The sequence below is a fragment of the Thermobia domestica genome, chromosome 4 (genome assembly GCF_964235325.1).
Source record: "Thermobia domestica chromosome 4, izTheDome1.hap1.1, whole genome shotgun sequence".
Classification (NCBI taxonomy): domain Eukaryota; kingdom Metazoa; phylum Arthropoda; class Insecta; order Zygentoma; family Lepismatidae; genus Thermobia; species Thermobia domestica.
This window is the reverse complement of record NC_137457.1, coordinates 293,891,532-293,905,920: the sequence shown is the minus strand read 5'-3', so window position 1 is coordinate 293,905,920 and position 14,389 is coordinate 293,891,532. Positions and strand designations below refer to the sequence as shown.

The 14,389-nt window shown below is 36.2% G+C and overlaps 1 protein-coding gene across 1 annotated transcript in view; it reads right to left on the bottom strand.

Annotated features, from left to right (window-relative positions):
* Positions 1–14,389, bottom strand: part of LOC145684189 (sphingomyelin phosphodiesterase-like) — a 215,479-nt gene that overhangs the window by 48,050 nt on the left and 153,040 nt on the right. The window lies entirely within an intron of this gene.

Here is a 14,389-nt window from a genome sequence, read left to right as displayed (position 1 = left end):
AAGTAGGCGCGGCCGTAACGGTTGGTATACACGTAAGCGAGGGTAGTGAAAACAAGTAGGTTTTGGTAATGATACGAGTTTCAATAGCACTTGTCATGGTTTCATATTAATAGCGCTCCACTTGTAAATACAAAATATACCTTCTGTACATTGGCAAGAAATACACTGCCAGTGGAAAATATAATCTAATACAGTCATCTTTCATATGTACCCACCAGTGGCGTATTTAGGAAGGGGCTTCCGGGCTTAATTCCCCCGAAATCTTACTACTATAGTAAAGTATATGAAATATCATGCTGAATTTTCACATTTTCAGGCAAAGCTCCACCTGAAAGTTAGCAAAGTCCCCCGAAACAAAATCGTCAATACGTCACTGGTACTCATTTATCCGTCATGAAGCACTTGTAATGATTTTACCCGACACTTGTGAAACTAAATTACAAGTGTAATACTTTGTATTTAATTCTATCGTCTGCAAAATTTTGTTCTTTATAAATATGTCTATTCATGCAAAATATTGAATTTTACCTGTAAATCTTCCAAAATGTGGTGTGCAGAAAGTAAACCAGTACCGATATTCTGTACATCTGATGTAAAGAGATACACAGAGACATAAATAAATAAATAATCTATTTCAGGAGAATAAAAAGTGTTAACTGCAACAGATTAGAAAAAAAATGTCATAAAAGTCAGTTTTTCTCGACTTTCTTTCTCGAAACCTACACTTCAGAGTTTATCCTTAATGGCCGTGTACACCAACGAAGTTGGTGTTGAACTGTTGAACGAGGGTCATAACCAAGCTCGGTGAAAATATCTGTTGCACCAACAACGTTCAAGATTAAGTCTCGGTCAAATGATGGATAAACTTGGTTTTAGATTGAACGCCCAAATTTGGGGGTTTAAACTTCTTTGATCCAAGTCAGTCTGTAGTATTACTAGAATTTGTTATTGTCGTGAACACAATGTCCGAAAGTAATCTTGAGGATTTAGAGCATTTAGAGGAGATTTGGCGTCATAGAGCAATAAAAGATCATTGTAATCCATTTGAAATATTCAGCGAGGAAGATTTTCGAAAAAGATTCCGGTTGAATAAAACTTCAGTTTTAATGTTGTTGGGAAATATTGAAGAGCAGTTAAATTTAGGACTAGCTCAGGAGAGTAATATTCCCGGAATGAGAAACTAAATACGCGGTTCAGATTGGTTGGCGTTATCCGCTTCTAGCCACGTTGCCTATATATAGCAAAAATAAAACGCTTGCTGATGTCGGTCCTCGTGGCCACGCATGTTTGCAAGTGGCTCCCAACATCTTCCTCAATGTGTGAAACTTCTTTATAATCTGCTTTTACAACAACAAAACAGCCGCTGTCATCACATAACCTCACATTACTAAATGAGAATTGGAAACAGATCTGGAGGAACATTTCCTTCAATTTTATATTAACTTCAGCTCGTTCGTTATGGTACAGGGTTGTTAATAACATCATAGACACTAAGGCAAAACGACATCATTTACAGATTACTGACGACAATCAATGTGATCTCTGTGGAAACGTGGATACGCTGGAACATCGTCTCACGCTCTGCAACAGATCAACACAGGTTTGGAAAATCTATTGTGAAATGATTTAATATCTGCGTAAGATCAGCTTCGACTGTATTACTGTCCAGATGCTCCTGTTACCTGATTTCAAGTATTTTCCAAAACAGAAACATCATTCTGTCATTTGGCTGAGCGCAAACACAATTGAATTTATTCTCTCTCCTTGTTCTCCTGAAGCACGTCACACGTACAAGGACTTCCTGTGTTTACGATATGGTAAATTCCCTCCGCCAAGAAAGAAAATATTATTTGCTAATTATCTGAATTATCTCTTCTATGATCAATCTTTATAATTGTCAAGCTTTTTTATATAACATTTTCTTTACTGAGAATGCAATTATAACTGTCAACTATGTAGCTTTATCATTGTAAGTCGACATTAATGTAAATAAAAGATGCATTTTTTAAAAAAGAACGTGCTACTGCTACGGGCCAGCAACGAAAAACGCTTTTGGCGTGGGTTCAAACCCGGCCCAAGGAAATTTTTAAAATCTCTTTTAAATTTTCATAACACTTTTTTCATTAAAATAACATGAAAATAATACTCGAAAAAGGGATTTATTTACTTTTATGCCGATAAGTAGTAGTAGTAGTAGTAGTAGTAAGAATAGTAGTAGTATGAATAGTAGTAGTAGGAACGGGTTAGAAGCCCCCCAGGACTCGTTTTGTTCCACTTTCACCCCCATGATATAAATTCTGTGACCAACTTCAAACAGCTGTCTAGGGTAGCGCGCGAAAAAAAGAAAAAACACTTCCGGGAGTATTACTCTCCCGAGCGGATCGTGTTAAGTTTCCCAACAAAAAGAAAAAAATGTGTTTCTTCTCTAAATTGCTTATTAATTACATTGCGTTTTTATGCAACTGGAACCATTCATTCCCATCAGTCCGTTTACATTCTATAATGTCTTTTTATTTTTCCACTAATGAAATTGCAATATATTTCTCTTGTTCGGAGAAATTTTTTGCTCGTGGTTTCATTATTTTTTCCATCACAATTACGATCACTGAAATTAGACTAGTCACAACTCTATGCACATAATCTCGAAAGTTGAAAAGACCGCCACGCGGTATGCTTTCTTCATTTGTTACTTTGTTAATCGAAGGTTAGAGACAAAAGACGACAACCAATCAGAGTCGATTCTATAAATTGACCGAAGTTTACTTAAACGAAATGTACTGAACTTCGATTTTCAATGGTGCAACAAAAGTCCTGGAACCACGTTTAAACTTGAAAGTTTAATGTTGAACGCGTTTGAGTGAACGCTCGTTTAAACTTTGTTGATGCACACGGCTGCAAGCATGTCTTTTCTTCTTCAGCTCGCTGTAATGTATCGATTGGTACAGTCAGCGACAAAAGTTTTCCCCGCCGTTTGATGAATAACTTCAGAATGGAAGGACAACTTGAGTACCGTTTTCAGTAAATTAAAAAGAATGTAATTTTCTGTACGTTCCAGCCATACCACCGTTATTCCCAAAATACCAGCTATATTACCGTTATTCCCAAAATACCAGCTATATTACCGTTATTCCCAAAATACCAGCCATATCACCGTTATTCCCAAAATACCAGCTATATTACCATTATTCCCAAAATACCAGCTATATTACCGTTATTCCCAAAATACCAGCTATATTACCGTTATTCCCAAAATACCAGCCATATCACCCTTATTCCCAAAATACCAGCTATATTACCGTTATTCCCAAAATACCAGCCATACTACCGTTATTCCCAAAATACCAGCCGTATTAACGTTATGCCCAAAATAATTTTTACTAAACGGAAAGAAATTTTGTTGCTGACTGTACATATATGGCATCTTTGGACAATATTTCATTTCATTTTTTAAAGTTATTGGTAAGTTTTGGGCTTTATTTTATTAAAGCATAGTATGCACTCTCATTAGACGCACACCCAGAAATTTTTGTAGGGAAGGGTCCGAAATTTTGCTTTTAGGAGGGGAGGGTCGAATACATCTATATACTATGAAACCTGTGTTATTCTGCACTCGAAAAGACAATAAGTAATTGTTAAGAGCCTGATATACTAAAAATAATACAAAATTTACAATTTTTTGCTTGTTTTTCATAAGTGGAAGGAGATAATGAAATGCAACTTACTAAAATCATAGATAATGTTATTCTACAACAGAAAATATGAACTTTTGAAGAATTTTCAGTGTTGCCATCCATATAAATTATAGTGTTGCCAAAATAACATTTCCCCTAAAATCTAAGTTAAGGCAGCGACAAGAGAAACAGACTCAACTGCATTTGATTATGTATCATGTTTTTTTTTTTTTTTTTTTGTATTCTGTGAATTACTTTTTAAGTAACATTAGTATTTAATTTTAATAACTGTATGTTAAAACTATTTTGTTTATTACAAACTAAATACAACTCTTATTTAGAAAGTAGTTCACAGCATTCCAAGACAACGTGATATGTAATCAAATGCAGTTGAGTCTGTTTCTCTAGTCGCTGCCTTAACTTAGATTTTGGGGGAAATGTTATTTTGGCAACACTGAAGATTCTTCAGATTCATATTTTCTGTTGTAGAATAACATTATCTATGATTTTAGTAGTTGCATTTCATTATCTCCTTCTACTTACGAAAAACAAGCAAAATAAATGGTAAATTTTGTATTATTTTTAGTATATCAGGCTCTTAAGTAGGCTGCTGTTACCTATATTCTCAGAAAAAGAGTAATATAATAGAACTTGATTCTTTTTATGATAAACGAAAGAGTATAAATGAGTGTAAAAATCAAATCTTTAGAGTACATCAATCATTTCTCTGTTAAACAAAGTATAGTTGTCTTAAGCCTTATCCGGGCAAGCTATTTTTGTAACGTAGACTGCACCTGGGACCTTACCAACTCTATTAGCCTTACCAACTCGATATGTTCATAACTTTAACTTCGACTAAAGATAGAATAATTCAGAATTTTATGGCATCGAAATATTTATGGTTATTAAGAAATTCGAAGAAAAATATGAAGCTACTGGGCCTGGGAGGCCCCGGTTGCCCGGATAAGGGTTAAGAAAGTCAACAAATATCCGTCGAATTACGATTTTTTTTTTTTTAATTTTAGGATTACCAAAATAATCTCAATCTTTTCAAAACCTACAAATGAAGATTTACACTTACTCATATTTAGTTCAACTCTGAACTTCTTGTTTTCGTTGTACACTAATAGTATTTTTGGAAATTCTTTTCGTTTATTATTCTTTATCAGTAGGCTGCAATCTTGATGAATCTATCATTATATACATTGAAGCTAGTAATTAAAGATTTTAAAAACACTCTTTCACTTCTACCCAAAAACATCCGGAGGAAATTACCAGATGAATGATGTTTAAATAAGATAAAACTAATCATATAATGAATCCTGGGTTTTCCCTCTCATCTATAGGTTATTAAAAAAAATGTTCAAAGTAAAATAAAACTGTACGGTTGCAGGCTGTACAAAGCATTTTGCGTGACAGAGTTGCCGTTAAGCTTTGATAGTTGCATGACTCAACAGATGGATTGCCCAGGTTTATCCGCTGCAGTATTTTCAGATTAAAGAAAAGAAGAAAAAAAAAGTATCTGATCTGAATCAAAACTGTTCAGAGGACGAATGAATGATAAACGGAAATAGAACAAAAGTTCCGCCATATTCTATCCATTTCGGATCCAAATCATGACTTGTATCTGAGAAATGTTTCACGCTAGAATGCCCATGAAATGACGTGACTTCTTTTGTGTAAAATAGTAGCTTTCTTTTCAGCGGTACCCTAATTTATATAAAAGTAGAAAAGTGCATAATGGAATGTTTCGAAATAAAATACGTAAATCCTACAATTTTGTTTGTGTTTATATAAAAAAAATCCAAACATGAGACTTATACCGATCGATAGATCTCATTAAGATGATGAAAATAATATGGATGAATGTAAAACCTCATGAGTAGTTTTTGAGAAAATCACGAAAAACAAATTTTGTTGTAAACCCAAAAAACGATGCTACACAAGAACCACGCTACCTATTAACGTGAAGCTGATGCTGAAGTACACCCTCATCAAAAGCTCTTCATTATATGACACTAGTAAGACAACAGTATATGGTATAGTTAGTGAGATAAAGCCCAAAATTACCATGAACTCTTAAACTACCATTAACAAAGCCCAAAATTACCATGAACTCTTAAACTACCATTAATAAAGCCCAAAATTACCATGAACTCTTAATGAGATAAAGCCCAAAATTACCATTAACTCTTAAAAAGATAAGGACCAAAAATTACCACTAACTCTTAATGAAATAAAGCCCAAAATTATAATTAACTCTTAATGAGATGAAGCCCAAAATTACGATTAACTCTTAATGAAATAAAACCCAAAATTACCATTAACTCTTAATGGGATAACGCCCCCAAATTACCATTAACTCTTAATGGGATAACGCCCCCAAATTACGATTAACTCTTAATGAGAAAGTCAAAGTGCGTGACCGAGCTCCCTCGTGGCTAAGCGGTTAGCGTACGCGCCTTTGGCGTGGGAGACCCGTTTCGATTCCCGGCGGGAGCTCATGTGGTTCGAATTTCACGTTAATCAGTAGGTCCACGTCTCATATAGTCTCGCTGCTGAACGGGACGCTAAACTAAAATCACCTCACCTCACCTCAAAGTGCGTGACTCAAAATTACCATTAATTCAGCCCAAAATTATCATTAACTCTTAATGAGATAAAGCGTAATTGAGCTGAGCGAAGCGAAGCTCTTATACTCGGGTTAGCCGTTTGGTTGTCCGCGAACTCATCCTAGACCGTTTGACCGATCTCAACCAAACTTAGCACGCTGATAGAGTATGTCGTGGTGAGTGACAACATAGGTCGAAATAAAAAATCCGATGTACCATGAAGGAATAATCACCGAAAAACGGTTCTTCCTAGACCGTTTGGCCGATCTCAACCAAACTTAGCACGCTGATAGAGTATGTCGTGCTGAGTGAGAACATAGGTCGAAATCAAAAATCCGATGTACCATCGAGGAATAATCACCGAAAAACGCTTGCATAGACTTAACATGGGGAAAAAGTTTTCACGCGATTTTTTTGTCAACAATTAAAAATGGCATTTATTATTGCATAATGGCCAGGAATGATTACGTAGTTTAAGCTCGCTCAGCTCATTTCATTGCAATCGAGTACATCCATTGCATTCCTAGTATTACTATTAACTTTCAATGAGATAAAACCAAAGTGTATGAATCAAAATTGCCATTAATTCAGCCAAAATTACCATTAACTCTTAATGAGATAATGCCAACGTGCATGACCAGAATTCCCATTAATAAAGCCCAGAGCTACCATTAGCTCTTAATTAGATAAAGCCTAAGATTACTATTAACTCTTAACAGGATAACGCCCAAACTTACCATTAACTCTTAAATTCCCATTAATAAAACCCAAAGCTACCATTAACTCCTAATGAGATAAAGCCCAAAACTACTATTAACTCTTAATGAGATAAAGTCCAAAACTACCATTAACTCTTAAATTTTAATTTCTGTTTAACAAAAGTAATGTCCAAAGTTGATACATATATCAGTCGATAGATGGCACCAAGCTCAACAAAGTGAGAATGCTTGACATTAAATTCTCATGTGTAATTTTCGAGTAAACCGAAAGAAACTCATTGTGCTAAAAAAAAAATGTCGTTTGTTGCCAATGTTAAAATAAAGCGAAAAATATATATATAATTGTATACTTTCCGAATCCTTGTTTGGGGACGCAAATAGCAGAATGTGGTAACGTCTCAGGTAACAAACCATAAGGTAGATCTACCAATGAGTCAAATAATTGCATCGGATCTTGCCAGACGACAGTTAAAAGTCTATAGCCGTTGACACTAGCACCACTTATTAGTGTAACAATCGATTTAACTGTTTGGTGGATTTGTAGAGCAACACTAGTGATTCCAAGTTAATACGCAATGTTGCCACATAGTGAAATTTTGATTCCCTATAGTGGCTGACGAAGGTCCCGACGGATATACCAATATATTGTATTTTCGCTTTATTTTGATGTGAAGAATGATGCTCTGTTGTCCATGGTTGCCATTTTTAGAACACCCGATATATATTTAAAGAAATAGACTATTAAGTAACACATTATACCTATTGTTTTCTATATTCTCCTAACGATGACAACTCATACTTCTAACAAGGACAGAGATGCTCCTAACAGTTTCTCGCATAGACCTATTACTTTAAATTAAAGCACTCAGATATGTGTAATTTAAGTATACAGAGTACCAGCTAACCTCATATAAGGCTTCAAGTAGTTTTTTTGTTAATACTATCGTCAGAAAACTGCCCACACAACTCGTAAACTAAATTCTCTTGAGTTTAGTTAGGAAACCAGCTTTAATTCCTTGAAGGGGTGAAAGTGGATGGGTTAGAGACATTTATTTGAGGGGCAGCTATTGTCTGTATAAGCCTACCGAAAATAATAAGTTTCACATTACGTGAACTATATTACAATGCAACTTGTCTCAGGGAAGGGGTCGGACGATGCAACCAGGAGGTGACCACCATCTTGACACTCCTCTAACTTCGTGACCTCTTGAACTACATGTCACAAATGAGATGGCCGACCAAATGGCGTATGTTCAACTACAGGGTGTCCAATATACAATGCAACCCAGACTTCGGGATAGTAGAACTTTTGAACCTGAACCTGAACCTGAAGCTTCATGCATATATTTTTAAACTAGGAAGCAACGATTGAAGTACACTAGGAACCGCACCAGATGTAACCGAAGGTGTAAATCAAGTTTTTTGCAAAACATGTAAATTGACTTATAACTCATAAGTATGGATGTTCTGCCGTTAATTTTCAGTTTGTTTAGTTGGAGTAGCTTGGAAACTATGGGGCAGAAAAAAGAATTTTTCATTTCCACCGATAACAAATCGGATGAGGTCCCTGTAAGGGACAACTAGGAAAATCGTAGTTTTCATAAATTAACACTCTGAATTGGCAACACTATTGATGTTTCAGTGTATCAAAAGGTGTGTTAAGGGTCTGTCTGCACTATGCAATCCCTGAAAACAACGAAAAAGAAACTTTGAAATTATCATGATAAAACTTTTACTTACATGCACCCGGCAACACTGCTATTCATTTCTATGGGGCTACTTAAAGCAAGAGGTATACAAGAACAATTCTCGGTCTATACAAGATTTGGAAACGATCATTCGCAGTGTCATTGTGAACATTAACATATCTACTCTTCGTAAAGTTGCTGCCAACATGGTGAAACGTGTGAACCAGTGTTTGAATCAAAACAAGGGGCTCTTCAGCATCGCTGTAGAGCTGATAACTCTTTCGTGATAGTAGCAGTGTTGCCGGGTGCTTGTAAGTAAAAGTTTTATCATGATAATTTCAAAGTTTCTTTTTTTATTGTTTTCAGGAATTGCATAATGTAGACAGACTCTTAACACATGTTTTGATGTACTGAAACATCAGCAGTGTTGCCAATTCAGAGTGTTAATTTATAAAACCTACGATTTTCCTAGTTGTTCCTTACAGGGACCTCATCCGATTAGTTATCGATGGAAATGAAAAATTCTTTTTTCTGCCCCATAGTTTCCAAGCTACTTCAACTAAACAAACTGAAAATTAACGACAGAACATCCATACTTATGAGTTATGAGTCAGTTTACATGTTTTGCAAAAAACTTGATTTACACCTTCGGTTACATCTGGCAACACTGTGTGGTTCCTAGTGTACTTCAATCGTTGCTTTCTAGTTTAAAAATATATGCATGAATAAAGCTTCATTTTGATATAACCATTATTTGCGTATCGCTTCAGGTTCTAAAGTTCTACTATCCCAAACTCTGGGTTGCATTGTATATTGGACACCCTGTAGGTGATACGTGGTCAGCACACTGGCGCCCGACGCAATTACTACTGACACTTTAGATATCAGATAGCTATTTCTCAACTCAAGTAACCTCCCCCCAATATATTTACAATGCTGAATCAATAACCAAACATTTTGAGCTCTTCAGGAGAAACGAACGGAATCATCTGTACGAAAAAGACCGATTTCTTCCTTTTATATCCATCAAAAATAACAGGGTGATAAAAAAAATATACATAAAAATGAAGCTCCTTTCTAATGCATTTTCTAAAACCTTGAGTTAAAAGTGATTTTCTTCATTTCTGCGGTTATGATCTTTGTGCGCCAATGTTTCAAATAATTGGCGGGTATTCCGTGGAACGTATATGCAGCCTATGCATTTTTACGCGCTACCCTAGCCGTCTATGCAATTTTTCACGCGCTACCCTAGCCAACTGTTTTATATTGGTCACAAGAAAGCAGGTAAGGTTAGATTTACATCGAAATTGCACCACCCGAGAGTGACGTATTATCTCGGGGGTCAGGGTGGAACAAAACGAGCCTTCTAACCTCCTTCGTTTGCTGACGCTCCCTCAGCTGTTTCGCAACGTAAGTAACTTACTGTTTTTTTCACCAATCAAGTTGTGTGCAAAGTCTTTCCCCCTCCATCAGACCTTTGCTTTGTGCTATATGTATGCTATGTGGCGAGAAACGGATAACTCCAACCAATCAGAACCGTGTATTTAGTTCCTATGGCGAGGGTCAAGCGTGATTAGAATATATGTGCAGCATATAGCACTTGAAGCACATTATTCTTGAATTAACTTCCAAGTCATTTGACAAATGTATGTCTTTATCACTTTAGTTTGTAAAAAAGAAAATATTTTTTAATAAGTTCAATTTCATATTAAAAATTGACCCCTTTATGTTACAACTCTCTCTTGTCTTGTAACTGTTATAAAATTTGTCAGACCTTATTAAGAACGAAGACTAATGAGACGTTGAAATAATTTCTTCACCATTTTGATAGCTCTCGCTCAGAAAATGGATGCGAAAGGTAGGCCACTGACCTAATCTCCGTGACCGATGCCTCCAGCACATCTTAAGGCCAAAGGAATGACACGAGTGGCTTTCACTATATTACGAAAGAATGAATAGTGGAAAAATAGCACAGACTGTGCTGTGGACTACCTTGAACTCTTAAATTGCTTATTCTCTTCTTTGAACGTGTCTTCAAGTGGAGCAGAAGGAAAAAAAGTTATATTTTTCTTACAGAAGAAAAGACTAGTTCAATCTCACAAATAGAGGGTGTCCTTGGTTTAATTTCCTGATACATTTGCTTCTGGTGGTTTCCGGGCAAGTCGTTTCCAGGTTGCGCCGAACATGTATCTCTCCTGCAATGCATGCGACAGTTGAGCAACTTCAAGAGGCTGGTCTTTATGAGGACCTCACCCATCCTCTTTGATATTACTGGGTTAGAAGATGTTGAGCCTTGAAACCAGGCGGGCACCCAGAAATTTTTCTTGGAGGGGTACAAGTTTGGGAGGGTCTAATACAGGGCCGGATCAAGGGAGGGGCTTAGGGGGCTATAACCCCACCTCCAGGTGGACAGGGGTCTCCGCTCTGATCAAAATCTCAACTATCTAATACGAATCATGAAGATATAATCATCATCATAAAATATAATATGAAACATATTCAATTGACTTTTCTACAGTACACAGAAATGTATTAGGCAAAGTCAGCAGGGGCCATATATATTTTTCTAGCCCCGGGCTCCAGATGGGTTAATACAGCCCTAGTCTAATACTAGAAGCCAGTACGTCTAAGTGGTATTGGATAAATATTATTGTCCACCCGAAAAGACAATAAGTAATTGTAAAATACTTCCGCCTTTAGTTTCAGGAAAAAAATCATAGAACTAGAATGTTTTTGTAAGAGAAAGAGTACACATGAAGTGAAAGAGCAAATTTTCATGCACTATCAATCATTTCTCTGTTAAACAATTATAGTTTTATTTTTAAAAAGTGTACAAACCTACTTATGTTGAGTTAAGAAGTTTTTTGAGGGGGGGAGGGCGAACTCGGTGGACCCTCCGTTGGTGCGCCCCTGCCCGAGACTGAGGTAGATTGAAAGACCAATTGAGTTTGATAAGTGTTGCTCGCGACACGACAAATAAGGTGTTCTCGTCTCGCTTCATAATTTTGTAGAAGTCTTGCCTTGTTTCGGTTCTCAGTGCTTACCTCTAGTGCGTGGGGTTGTTGGTTCGATCCCCAACCAAGTAATTTTGTGGTGGACAACATCGTGTCCGTGTGTTTTCTCGAAGTACTCGCGTTTCCTCTCACTTTTCAGCCATCTAATCATCATTCACTTGCTTTAACCCGAGAAAGCCCATGCTAATTTTACCCTTAAAAGGCCCAAGGGGTGCCTCTGAGACTCCCTGCTGCATATACAAGCTACCTCAACCCACCGCGACCATTTGTATTTTCCGTCATTAATAGGAAAGACTAGTCACTACTTTGCTATGAAATCATTTGTCAATGGTAATAAAAAATGAACAGTATCAAATAATTGGAAAAGTACATACTTCAATAAGAGCCTCAGGGGGCCTTTATGTTAGTATAAAAAAATAAATCAGAGGTAAAGTAAAAAAAAAAATGCTTAGGAAACGCAATCAGAGGGTGTATTTCAAAGAGATAGAAGCATTCTAGAGCACAGAACACGGGATGAAATATCTATTAAGAATAATGGCATTAAAAATTGACCAGTGTGCCTCCTAAGCGGCCCTTGGGCTGTCTCGTATTAATCATTGTCTCTCTTAGCCAGGGGCGGATATAGAACGGACTTCTGGGGGGGCGGTGGGTTGTAATACTGTTACTTAGAGCTACTTTTAAGAGCTCCAAACTCTGTGATGAGTTTTATATATATATATATATATATATATATATATATATATATATATATATATATATATATATATATATATATATATATATATATATATATATATATATATATATATATATATATATATATATATATATATATATATATATATATATATATATATATATATATATATATATATAATAAGTTCCCTCTTCTGGGGGGGAGCACACGCCCCGATTGCCTCCCCCCCTTTGGATCCGCTACTGCTCTTAGCCGAAAGAGCATAATCATGGGACATTAAACTGAAATATTCCATTTCATTTCTTTTTTTTGTGTAAGTCCTTCTCATCTCGTCCCGATTGGTAAAGTTATATACAAAATTTATATCCTGATTTTTTTTATTTTTTTTTAATTTCAACAAAATTATTATCAGAATTCTTCCGTATCACAAGATCTCCACAAAGGATGATACAAATATTTAAAGTGTATTTGTCATTGAAGCATATTGTGTAGTGACTTGCGCATCTTTAAACGTTGATAAATGCTCTTCATTGTGTTTGTACAATGACTTTATCAGTTGAAACGTTCCCTGATTATGCCCTTTAGGCTAAAGGAGACGAATATGTAAGGCAAGTGAATGATGATAGAAAAAATGGTGGAATTAGAAAGTGGGATGAAACAGCAGTATCTCCGAGAAAATCCATGACACAATGTTTGTCCACTACGAACTTGCTTGGATTGGGATCTAACCAGGGACACCATGCACCAGAAGTAAGTGTTCTACCACTGAGTCAGCATGCTCCCAAAACAGTATTGGAGATCTGAGACTAGAGTGAACTAGTATTGCCCACGAAGCTAATGAAATGTCTCGTCTGGAAAATGAGACAAGAACTGTCATGTTCCTCGTCTCGAATTTAAAAAGGTATTTCTCGTCTCGTTCTTGAGACGAGAAAATAAACGTTTGATAGTTCAAGTAACACAAGACATCGCACCGTAGTCGTGTTTGCCAAAAACGTGACCGATTTGTACACTTTTAAAACAATAAATATTTAGGTTGGAATGTAAAAAAATACACAAAAATTCTGAAAATATATTTCATAAGAATTGTTTGTACACTTCCTATAATCCCGGATATTTAGATATCTATTGGCATCACGGATATCCTGAAGAGAATGATAACCTCGGAGATATATCTAACCTATACTCTTATTTGGGAACAAGAATGACTCTGAAAAAAAAAAAAGGGAAAGATTGTAAATGGAAAATCCTACTAAACATCCTGGTTTCACTGTATTGAGATGTTCCGTAAAATTAAGACTAATCTTGGTTCCACATATATTTAGTCTTTCAAAATCAGATGCTTTCAGATTGAGTTACGAGCTCATTAGTTGTTTTTCGCAGTGAAATCACTTCATTACGTATGCATTCGAAATCCGAAACAAGTCTCATTTAACGAGCCTGCTTCAAAATCTGGTTAAATGTGTTTTTAATATTTAAAAGACGTTATCGTAACTTTAAAAACTGTTTTCTCTACTATAAGGGTGATTATTTTGTCTAAGCTTCACGTCATACATTGGATCCTGAACTTCATATCGCATCTGCTGCTTCAACGTTATCTTTACTCCTTACAATGAGAGTGCGTCACATTGAAATCGGACCTCACTCTCTTGAAATGAAATGAAATTTCTAGCTTTACGATCCACGACTATGATGCCCTCTAGGCTAAAGGAGACGGATGATCAATGAATATGATTGGTTGAATAATATTGTGGGAGGAAACGGAAGAACCCCGAGAAAATTCACGGATATGATGTCTAGCACGAATTTACATGTTCTGGGATCAAACCAGGGACCTCTTTGCATCAGAGGTTAGAGCGTCTACCACTGAGCCTCCGTGCCCAGAATCTCAATCTTTTGAAGATGAGATGATGCTACAGTGCTGTGCCTTGGAAAATCAGCGCCCGGGGAAAATCAGTATACGATGGTGACGCGAAGTGTAAGAAAAATTT